Genomic DNA, 10,395 nt, shown 5'->3' with positions numbered 1-10,395 from the left:
CGCCTTACTGAGGTCAAAATAAATAACGTCCAACTGGCCGTTTTCAAAAACTGCAGCCAAAGCTTGTGTCATAAAGCTTGCAAGATTTATGACCGTCGATCGAGCCGAGAAAAAGCCGTGCTGATGTGGTATCACAACGTTCTTGACGCAGGCAGCAAGATCTTTGTGCAGAACTGACTCAAAGAGTTTTGAGGCGACACAAAGAAGTGAGATCGGGCGATAGTTAGAAACGGCTGACTTATCACCAGACCTAAATATTGGAAAAATTCGAGCGATCTTCCATTTCCGAGGAAATGTACCTAAAAGAAAGCAGTTATTATAAATGTAAGTTAAGACAGGCACAAAAATGTTTCCGTGAGCCTTCATGAGGGCTGCTGGAATTTCATCTCCAGCATAGGAAAATGATGGTTTCACCCGTTGAAGGCTCTCATTGACAATTTTTTCATCGAACATAGGTGTGTTAAAATTAGAGTTATTAAACGATAGGCGTTCGTCGTTGCCATCTGGCAGTTGAAACTCAGAATAAAAGTACTGATCAAAACTGGTGGCAACATCCTCAACCTCTTCACCATCGGAATTAAGCAGGCTAACGTGTTCTTTAGACGGCTTAGAACGGCCGCGTACATACCTCAAGAATTCAGCCGGTTTCTCAGACGCAGCAACCTCTAACGATTCTATATAGAGCTGGTGGTCACGCCGGTAGAGGATTTTACAAAGTGAGCGATACCGACTAAACTCCGCTTTCTACTTGTCAAGGCCAGAACGCTTGACCTTTTTGTGGGCGCTGTCCTTAAATTTAAGCGAACTTCGAAGTTCTTTAGAAAACCAGTGGGGAAATTTGGAACGAACAGGCTTTTAACAAGGGATGTACTTTTTTATGCCACTTCTGACGATTTCGGTAAAACGTCGAACCTGTTCATCAACAACAATAATATAAAAAACTCTAGACCATTCGGCACATGAATAAAAGTGATATAGCCCAGCACAATCTCCACGCTTGAAAGCATATCGCTGGACTGCACAATTGTCAACACCGCCAGAGCGATGCTGCGTCGTGACCGAGACAGAGACAATAAGAGGTGGGTGAAACTTGTCGGTGTCCACAAGGGATATTTCGGAGGCACACACTTGCACGTTTTTTAAGTTTGAGAAGCACAAATCTAGAACATTACCAGAACAGTTTTCTATACGGCAAAACTGCTGCATAGAGGTGAACGATTGAAAATCTAATAGCATGCTGCATTTCTGCGCTGCATAATGGCTTTTTTGCTCAAAGGAAAGACTGTTTCAGCGAATACCTGGGGTGTTGAAGTCCCCAAGTATGATAAGCTTATGATTGGTGTGTGCATTTGAGACATTTTCTGTAGATGTGAGTGTTCGACTTAATTCAGAAGGTAATATATCCGGGGATATATAGAATGCACCGGTGGGAAGCTTCTCGCCCCTCGTGAGGCCTACCTCAAGCCAGACTGATTCGTCTAGGGTCTCGAGGTCAGCACGCCAAATGCACTGCACTGAATGATCAAGGGCAATGAGAACCCCGCCACCTTTTTGTTTAGGTCCAGTTAATTTTCTGTCGCTTCTAAAGATTTGATAGTTAGAAGGGAAATAGTCGGAAGACGAGATATAATCGGAAAACCAGGTTTCACTAATCACAATAGCAGAAATTTTAGAGCATACAATATTTCTAATAAATTCAGAGGACTTAGTTCGTAGACCTCGATTGTTTTGATAGTATATGTCGAGACTCTCGTACTTAATGATCATTTTCCGTTATTTCGCAGCTGTGCAGCATACCAGGGTGGACCTTGCCTAGAAACGGCTTGAAAAGGCAGCCTTTTGGCCACATAGACGGGTCGCTTCAGGCGCCTAAAACACTCGTCGTTAACGGTTACGCAAAAGGAAGAATAGGGGTCGTACTTGGCGTTTGCACGACAATGGCGTAACTTGCACAGTTGACAAGTGGGCAAACAGTTGAGCAGATGTGGTGTTAGCCGACAGTTTTGAAAAAAAGATGGTCCTGGATCTCGGTGGTGAGCGCACCACAACCAACTCAGAAGCTTCCGATGCACCAACGCGAGGAGGGCGTGTTTTCTTCACACTCTAAGAAAAAAGGTGGTCAAAAGAGAGTCCCCGGCGCCGCGACTACCTTTAACGCTTGGTGAGTCAAAAGGGAGTCACAGAACATAGTCATAATTTTGGCGACTCTTCTTTGACTCGGGTTGGGGCGCAACTTTGCGGGAGAGGGGAACAGATACGAGGAGCATAGAAAACAAAAAAAAAAAGATGCCGCTCTGATTGGTCGCCGCAGATGTGACGTCAGGCGTTTCCCGCGAGCAGGCGAGCAGGCGCCGCGGAGTGGAAATTTTTGAACTGCCGGCGTGCTCCGCCGGGAGGGGCGTTCTTTGTGTTGTGGCCGTTAGGGTGGTTTTCGTAACTACGTGGTCTTGCTGGTCAGTGTCGCGACAATTTTACAGTGCTTTTGCCGTGCTCCACGTGAGGACAGCGTCCATGATATGGGAAGATATACGGACGGAGCTGCGGCAACACAGAAACTGCATCTGATAGAGGTAAGTGAAGTATTCACCGCGGCGAGAGATTTTCCCTCGTGAAAATACTTCGTGCACTCTGCGAATAACGCTCAATTGTGTAATATGCTGCTTGAATACTATGCGGACAGTCGTGGCAGAAGCGTCTAACCGCATGTCTGCGTGAGTGGCAGGTTTTTCGACGGCCTGAGTATGCGAACAGGGCAGCATGACCGTTGGCGCTAGCCGCCGCCGATGGCTCACCGCCGACGAAACGGCGACCTTGAACACGATGGCCGCTCCACGGTCTAGGCGCAGTGAAAGTTTGTTTTACTTCTTCTGGCGCTTTTATTTGACCCTGAACACGGAACGCTGAGTGCACTTTGATGAATTTGGCTCAGGCTGACAGAGGGGCGAAATGTCAACATGAAAAGAAACGAGTAGGTGTTCGACAGCGGCTTATTTCGGCGCCGAGCAGCAGTCACTTCGTGCAAATGCGGGACGCGTATGTATTGGTAGAATATAATTTTGCGCTAACAGTAATGAACAATTCAAATACGAACCGCGGAGCGCACGGCCGAAGATCCCGGTGCCGTCACCTGGCAGCGGCCGAGGAAAACGTACAGACATGCGTAGTTGAGATGTCGGGAGCGAGGCTGCGTGTCCCACTGCGATATGTTGCTGTCTGCTCGCTCGCATGTTTGCTTTGTCGCCATGCCGCCAGAGCGCTGACAACAATTGTTAGTGATCCGGCGCGAGATTGTATGGTATCTACGGCCACTGTGTGCTCGGCTCACAGGAGCGCCTGCTCCCCCTGTGTGCTGGCGTCACATTGCCGACATAGCTTTGCATGTAGGGTGCAGTAACTTGAGCAAATAACGATGGACACCTGGGTCGCGCCCAAACCATGCTCAGTACTGCCCGCTCCGCAGATTTTACTAGCACTAATGGGCCTGCCCTCCTCCCCTCCCCCAGCCCTCACTCTCACTATAATGTTTGTGAAGGTGAACTAGTGTTAAATAAGTTCCCTTTGATAACGGTTGAAGGTGCATCAACTGTTCCATTGCAGTGGCCATCAACCAAAGGAAACGCCGGGTACCTCGAGGAAGCTTGATTGATTGAAGGGTTTAACGCACTAACGCAACGCAGGCAATGAGGAACGCTGTAGTGGAGGGTTCCGGGTTAATTTTGACCATCTGGGGATCTTTAACGTGCGCCGAAATCCTGTATACTCGGACCTCGAGGAAGCTGGCGTAGCTTTGTGGTTAAATGGTACGGCGAGGCATAGTGAAATGCGGTTTTTATTTTTCAGGTTATCATGTCTGAATACCGCGTCGGTAAGCTTACGGTGGCTGGTGCTAGAGGAATATAGGAGGTGCGCAGAACGCTTTTAATGCTACTCCAGCGCAGAGATGTGCTCGTTATGAGACCATTTCTATGTTTTGCTCGCAAGCCTGGTCTCGCCTGCTCCAGCAACGCGTAGATGTTTTGTTTTTTGTATAAACATGAAATTGCGCACCATCCTGCTGCAGCTTGCGCACCGTAAGCGTTTTGTTCATAGGCCGCCGGTCTAACGAAAGGTATATTAGCATTGTGTGGGCTTTGGAGTGAACTATTATTATGCGTTAGGGTGGCGCAGGAGCGTTTGCAAGGCCACATTCGGGAGCATAAGGCGGGGAATATCCTCCTTAACAAGCACACGTACGTGGAAATCAGGCACAAGGAAGCAGGCAAGGAAATTTGTGTGCACGCCAATTCCGGCTATACCTAAGTATACTGAGCGTTATCTTGCAGTAGATGACAATTCCTTTGTAGTACTATAGCTCCACACCGCTTTTGACTCTATTATTGTCTGCTTCACGGCGAATTACAAATTCGGCCGCTTCGCGCTAGCTGAGCCGTCAAATAAACATTTCTAGCGCTAGCCAGCACAGCTACACTTCGGAAAAAAAGTCTATAAAGCGCGAGCGGTACAAACTCAAAGAACAAAAAAAAAAAAACCTGGTGGACAGGCCACGATAATTTTAATCATGGGGGTGCGACAACTCGCCTTAGACGGCGCAGGTGCGTTACGATAGAGAGGGAGAGCGAGAAGGAGGGAAGGAGCCGCCAACTGCCGATGAGCGGCCGGGATAAATGTGCCGGCAGTATTTCTCTTTCGCCTTGAGGAAAAGCCAACTAGGTGGGGGGGGGGGGGGGGGCATTCCTGCGTCATTTGCCGTTCGATATAGCGGGTTTCGCTTGTATTTTCATACGATATAGACGTAATTTTTGCTATATGTTTCACTGCAATTATACTGTTACCGGAAGGAGTTCGACATACTGGATAAATCGATGCAAATGGTTTACATCAGTTGGGTTCGGCTGTGCAACTTTAGTTTGTTCTCTTTACAGATGCAAGAGGTGTCAGCGCTGCTGTTTGGTTGCCCTATTTGGCGAAGGAAAGAGAGGATGACATCTTCACTATACTGGTGAGAACATTTGCCGTTCGATATAGCGGGTTTCGCTTGTATTTTCATACGATATAGACGTAATTTTTGCTATATGTTTCACTGCAATTATACTGTTACCGGAAGGAGTTCGACATACTGGATAAATCGATGCGAATGGTTTCCATCAGTTGGGTTCGGCTGTGCAACTTTAGTTTGTTCTCTTTACAGATGCAAAAGGTGTCAGCGCTGCTGTTTGGTTGCCCTATTTGGCGAAGGAAAGAGAGGATGACATCTTCACGATACTGGTGAGAACAGTGAGCTTAATTTGCGAATTAGATGGCAACATTAGCAAAGAGCTCTTGGCTTGAGTTGCCCTCGGCATTAAAAATATTAGGGTGTACCCAATCTTAAACTAAAAGAAATGTTTACATGTAAGAGACAGCAGCTGGGAAAAAATTGTTGCTCTTTAAAAGGCTGGCTGACGTGTTTAGGCTTAACGTTCATGGTTACTTTGACCAGAGGTAGCGAAATAGCCCTGACCCTGTACTTTTTTTGCTTTCCTAAAGGTGAAGTGCACTCAAAATTTCGGTTTCTTGATAACCTCAATTTTGTAACTTACCATAAAGAGAAGCCTTAAGGGGAGCTCCAGACCCTGGGAAGGAACCAGTGTGTTTAAGATATCAGTCAGCAAAGTCAAGCTTTCGAAAGATCCACAGTGGGGTAGTTGCTAGTGTTTTTTAACATCTTGAAGTAGCACAGACTAGATACAGACATGTGAAGTCGAAAATGGACAAACAGCGCTTTGTAAATGGTTCGGCGCAACATGGTATTTTCTGTGTAACTTCTCCTCATGTAATTTGTGAGTGCGTGACCTAAGCACCTATTCCAGGAAAAAAAATTTACTTCCACAATATGTGCCCTCCAAAAACGTTTTGCTGTGTTAGCTGTGTACACACACAGCCATGGGATAAAGCTGAACATAGCAAAAGTGCGAGAAGAATGCAAATGCAGTGGGTGAAGCAGGGCATTTTCTGAAGCAGGACATTTGCTAAATGGGTTATTCGTGAACAAAGAAGCAACGAATGTAGATAGAAGGGTCGGCGGTAGCTCAGCGCTTTTTCGGTCTCTTCGGTTATTTTGATCTTATCACCAAGCGTTAGTGGCATTTGTGGCATTTGTTTGTTGTGCTCAGCCAGAAAAATAAAAATTGACCTTGTGGCTCTGAGCACCCTTCACCGATTGTGAACAAAAAAACAGGCACGAGCGGCTGCAGTCGCGATTGCTTGAGATAATGCCTTGAGCATACTGGGGTAGTAAAGAAACGAGTAAAAAAAGAGTAGTGCCTCAAAGAGACAAGCCGGGAGATAGCGCAATGTTAAAGGAAAGGCTGTGGCTAGCGTTCCGTCCGGACGGAACGATATACAAGTGCTAAAATTCCATCCAGACGGAGAGCGCTATCCTTCTGTCCAGACGGAATACAACTGAGAGCTTAGCGTTCCGTCCAGATGGAGCCGGCATACAATTTGTACAGTTCCGTCCAGGCGAAAGTAAAACCGGCTGAGTAGACGCGACCTCGAGTATTCATATTTGGTGTAGGGGTTGCGCCTCGGATAATGGCACGATCATACCAGGTTGGATTACCCCCGGACATTTTTTTTTTTTGCGTGGTTGGGCCAGCGTTTTGTAACAGCTAACTTAGCTCCCAATTTACAATTGATGTGGTGAGAGCGGTCGGTCTTCACTTTGTACTCAACAGTACTCAACAGAGCCAAGGCCGGCGTAGCCATCGCTAGATACGCCCGATCTCCTGTAATTATTACCAGTGATTAATTAACAGTGATTCAGGCTAGTCAGTGAGTGGAAGCGGTTTGGCCGGTTGGTTAAAGATAAAAAAGACTGCTCTCAACGCGAGTTATGTTTCCTCTGGACAGAACTTAAGTGACAGTTGCCATTCCGTCTGGACGGAACGCGAAGAGAAAAGTGTCGAGTTCCGTCCAGACGGAAAGGGTCACTAAAGTTCCGTCCTAAGGAAACACAACCCGCGTTGAGAGCAGTCTTTTTTTTATTTTCACCCAACCTGCCAAATCGCTTCCGCTCACTGACTAGACAGAGTCACTGTTAATTATTACGCGAAGAGAAAAGCGTCGAGTTCCGTGCAGACGGTAAGGCAGCTGTCACTAAAGTTCCGTCCAGAGGAAACACAGCTCACGTTGAGAGCAATCTTTTTTTTTCTTCTTACACAACAGGCCAAACCGCTTCCGCTCACTGACTAGCCAGAATCAATGTTTATTATTAGTCATTATTAGTAATCACAGATGATCGTACTAACTCTATCTCAATCCGAACGGATCTCCAAGCCGCTACCCGCCACCCGCTTTACAATATTTCAGCGACAGCAGTCGGTATTGATTTTTACCCAACCGGCCAAACTGCTACCACTCACTGAGACTAGCCTGAGTCGCTAGCTGTTAATTAATCACTGGTAATAATTACAGGAGATCGAGCGTAACTAGCGATGGCTACGTCGGCCTTGGCTCTGTTGAGTACGAAATTTAAACCGACTTGGCGCAAAGTTAGCTGTTACAAGACGCTGGCACAACCATGCAAAAAAAAAAAAAGCAGGATCCAGGAGAATCGAACCCGGCACGATTGCGCCATTATCCGAGGCGCAACCACTACACCCAATATGAATACTCAAGATGGCGTCTAATCAGCCGGTTTTGCTTTCGTCTGGACGGAACTGTACAAATTTCACGCCGGCTCCGTCTGGACGGAACTCTACGCTCTCAGTTGTATTCCGTCTGGACGGAACGCTAGCCACAGCCTAAAGGAAAATGTGGCAAAAAAGCGGCATGAAAGGTGGGAAGTATACAGGTTTTTTAACCGCAATAGGGGTGTCAGGTTGCGAGTCGTGCATCACATGAAGCTAGCTGCGTGTACTTGTGCGTTATACAACCGGTGTATTTAATGCGTAGGTTCCAGGGGCAGGTTGCTGCGACCCCAATGATTAATCATATGAAGGGGGTCTTCGCATAACCGGAGGGTGTACTATAACTGAGCTTACCCTGTAACTTATCATCGCAGGTATTTTCTTTTTCAGTCCACGTGGCATAGTAAAGACAGTCAGAGTAATAATTTATACATATTGATGACTGTTCACATAAAGAACTTTTTTTACAGCAAATAATTTCAGCATTATTTGTCTTTTTTTTTACAGGACCGAAATACTGCATCCTCGTACCCGACTCTGCTGTACACGGGGAGCAGCCCACTCGGGTCCGACTCAATTAAGATGGTGTGCGAACATGTATCCGTTAACGTCTTTGACTTCACGTCAGGAATCGCTCTTGTATGTGCCATGTACTGGGCATACAACCTGCAGTACGTGAAGTCTGCAAAGCAGACCTTTACAGTTTCGGAGGAACTCATGGTGGTGCAAACGGGCGCATGCTTGAGCATCTTAATGCCGGCGACAAAGGTAGTCACTACCTTGAGAGCTCGTGCAGGGAAAGCCAGGGAATAAATACATTGTCCAGCGACAGCAGATCAACTGGTGGGTGTTGGAACATATAGCCTCCGAGTAAATTTCTGTGTTCCAAAATGAACAAAATATTCTCAGGAAAATTATAACAATCATCAATTCATAATTCTTTAACACCCTTTTTTAATGTTCATTTGCATTGCGTATGAGTGGTCAAAGTGGCCTTATTATAAAGCCGAACCTAGTTGTATGCATTAACGGCCGCGGCGGCTGCTTTTCTGATGGAGGCGAAAAGCAAAAACGCCCGTGTGTACGAGATTTCGGCGCACGATAAAGATCCCCAGGTAGTCAAAATTAATCCGGAGCCCTCCACTACGGCGCGCCTCATCGCCTGCGTTGCGTCGGCGCGTTAAACCCTACAATCATCATAATCATCAGCTGTATGCATTAAATAGGAATGTGTTCAAGATTACAATTTTATTAAGCAATAACACTCTCCCGAACTCTGTTTTGTGTATTTTATTGTCCTGTTTTCAATTTGCGAGTTGTATTGTTCTAGACTTTTTTCACTTCAGTTGTCTAAAGTGACATTTTCAAATATTTGTTATAATGTGGTTTTAAAAAAATTTGTGTTTTCATATTCACTTGACATTTTGTTAAGTTGTGAGCCAGCAGCTGATGGCTGATCACTGTTGTATGGTTGTGTTTTGTATATGTGAGCTCAAGTGTTGCTTGACCCGTTGAATGTTACAATTTGTTATTTGAGACACGAATGTTGTCTAAGGTGATAAGTTTGAATCTTGTATTTTTCACGTTTCTTCTATTCATGTATATGTTGTCTAAGACAAACTCGTGATTTTTATTTCTAGTAACATTTTTTCTATAAATGTGGTTTTAAGAAAATTTGTGTTTTCATATTTACTTATCATTTTGTTAAGTTATTGAGCGAGCAGCTGGTGGCTGATCACTGTTGTAGGGTTGTGTTTTGTATATGTGAACTCAGTGTTGCTTGTCCCGTTCGATGTAACACGTTTTTGTTATGTGAGACACAAATGTTGTCTAAGGTGATAATTTTGAATCTTGTATTTCTCACGTTTCTTATAGTCGACTATATGTTGTCTAAGACAAAAACTCGTCATTTTTATTTTGTATCAATTTTTTCTAGTCATTGAGCCAATGCATAATTTAAAATTTAAAACGGTTGTAGGCTTTATTTCAATAAAATAGTTGTGTTGGTACTTTGCATTGATGTTTCTTGCATGTATGCATGGCTGTCCTTATAGGGTCATAATAGTATCTGTATGGTATTTTTTACCCTATCGACTCTGAAGGGATTCTGTTTGCTCGAGTCGGAAAATAGTCGACTGGACTTTTTCTTTGCAGATTTTCAGTGTCGGTGACGGTGCTGCAGAGTCCTGCATGCCCTATCTCAGGGGTCACGGGATTCCCTTTCAGCAGGTCAGGGCGACTTGGCTGGGTTTATGTAGTAGCCAAAGTAGCCAAGCGGGCTCTCTGTAGCCAAACGGAGAGTCTGAGTGACTACTTTTACTAGTCGCAAAGTAGTCATGAAGACTCCCTTCGTTTGAAAATTAGGAGTCGAGGTGACTTCCCTTACAGAGTCCTGCATACGCTTTTTTGACTCGGTCTAACAGAGTCACAAGACTCTTTTCCAAACAGAGTCAGGACGACTCTCATTGCTGGGCCATAACGTAGTCAAGCAGACTCTTTTTGTTTACTATTTCGGAGTCACCGTGACTAATTATCAGGAGTCCTGCAGACTCACTTTTGACTCTTCGTCACGACTCCCTCCCTAAGAGTCCCAGGACTCTGTTTGAAAGAGAGTCTGGTGACCCTCCCCATAAGAGTCCAAAGGTAGTCAATTCTGTAGCAAGCCAATGACTCTGTAAAATGAGTCAATACTGACTACCATTTTTCTTAGAGTGTCAGTAAGTTC

General features: G+C 45.4%; 1 long non-coding RNA gene across 1 annotated transcript; it reads left to right on the top strand.

The window, feature by feature from the left end:
- The first annotated feature begins 2,107 nt into the window (after window positions 1-2,107).
- Window positions 2,108-9,453, top strand: LOC144172974 (uncharacterized). Its single transcript, XR_013323141.1, has 4 exons — window positions 2,108-2,570; window positions 4,923-4,999; window positions 5,189-5,265; window positions 8,178-9,453. It is a non-coding gene; the product is annotated as an uncharacterized LOC144172974 (long non-coding RNA).
- The last annotated feature ends 942 nt before the right edge of the window (window positions 9,454-10,395 follow it).

The sequence above is a fragment of the Haemaphysalis longicornis genome, unplaced genomic scaffold (assembly GCF_048455015.1).
Source record: "Haemaphysalis longicornis isolate Haplotype H1 unplaced genomic scaffold, Haemaphysalis longicornis Haplotype H1 scaffold_28, whole genome shotgun sequence".
NCBI classification, from domain to species: domain Eukaryota; kingdom Metazoa; phylum Arthropoda; class Arachnida; order Ixodida; family Ixodidae; genus Haemaphysalis; species Haemaphysalis longicornis.
The sequence above is the reverse complement of the archived record's forward strand: the minus strand, read 5'-3'. Positions and strand labels throughout refer to the sequence as shown.